We start from the raw sequence: 1,576 nt of genomic DNA, 5'->3' as shown, positions 1-1,576 counted from the left end.
TACCAGGATGATCGGGATCTAAATCACATCACCTAGAAGGAGAGGTTGAGGGATCCTGGGCATGTCTTACCTGTTGAAGAACGTAAGGGGTCGCATAACAGCAGCCTGAAGGGGGTTTACAGATACGAGAGCACTAAACTCCCCTTGGCAGTGGTAGCCAATACAACAGGAGACCACGGGCAGAAGTGGCTCGGGAGGGCCAAAAGGGACTTTATGAAACAAATTATTTACTTGGAGGGTCGTTAACCTGGACAAACCATGAAACTTTTATTTTGGATGGTTTCAAGAGCTGTCAAGACAAAACCGCAACAGCTGCGATTGACTTGCATAAGTGGGGGAGGCTGGACTGTGCGACACCCAGAGGTCCTTTCCAACCAACCTGTTTATGGTTGCGCACAGATGCAAAGCTGATGACTTTCCTGGTCTATGATTCTTGTTTATTGTGGGAACGTAGCCTTAAAACGGTCACCAAAATGTTGTCTGAGTTTTATTATTAATTTGGGAGCATGTTTAAGTACACACATGAGCAAAAATAGAAATCCTCTGCCATCTGTTCATACCTGGCAAACTGCAGATGTTCTTTTCTGAAAACAAAGAGTATTTCACCGCCACATTTGAACCGTTATCTGCTATTTCAGCTGGCAAGACAAAAATAGCAAAGAAATGCAATGTATTTTGAAAATCCACCGACTGTAAAGTAATACAGCCTGTTATTTATTCAACTTGTAAAAGTGATGGAAGTGCCTGTAGCCAGACTCCAGGAGTCCCTCAAACAATTTAGAACTCCGAGTGCCGCAGCTCCGGCAAGTACCCTCTCTTCTCTGACTAATTACGTGCGTTTGCACTGTTTACTGTTGCCAGGTTTTTAAAAGTATCCTAAAGCATCGATGATATATATGCTCGGTTTTGACTAAAGTATGAATTATTACTGCCCCTGCGTAACACCCTTCCCCTCCTTCGCACCAGGGACGACTCCTCCCTCCTTCGCACCCCAGGAGAGGACTGGCGGCCTTCCCCTTCCCCTTTCCCTTCCCCTTTCCCTTTCCCTTTTCCTTTCCTTTCCCTTTCCCTTTTCCTTTTCCCTTTCCTTTCCTTTCCTTTCCTTTCCCTTTCCCTTTTCCTTTCCTTTCCCTTTTCCTTTCCTTTCCCTTTTCCTTTCCTTTCCCTTTTCCTTTCCTTTCCCTTTTCCTTTCCTTTCCCTTTTCCTTTCCTTTTCCTTTCCTTTCCTTTCCTTTCCTTTCCTTTCCTTTCCTTTCCTTTCCTTTCCTTTCCTTTCCTTTCCTTTCCTTTCCTTTCCTTTCCTTTCCTTTCCTTTCCTTTCCTTTCCTTTCCTTTCCTTTCCTTTCCTTTCCTTTCCTTTCCTTTCCTTTCCTTTCCTTTCCTTTCCTTTCCTTTCCTTTCCTTTCCTTTCCTTTCCTTTCCTTTCCTTTCCTTTCCTTTCCTTTCCCTTCCCCTCTTGCTGCTTTCCGCGTTGCAGCCGCCGTCTGAGTCGTTGTCATTAAAGCGCTGTTTGTGGTTAATTAATCCCTGAGGAGCCAGAGCGCTGGGGTCGCGGTTCCGCCACACGGCGGGAGGG

Source organism: Egretta garzetta, unplaced genomic scaffold (assembly GCF_000687185.1).
Source record: "Egretta garzetta isolate BGI_Z169 unplaced genomic scaffold, ASM68718v1 scaffold18, whole genome shotgun sequence".
NCBI classification, from domain to species: Eukaryota; Metazoa; Chordata; class Aves; order Pelecaniformes; family Ardeidae; genus Egretta; species Egretta garzetta.
The sequence above is the reverse complement of the archived record's forward strand: the minus strand, read 5'-3'. Positions refer to the sequence as shown.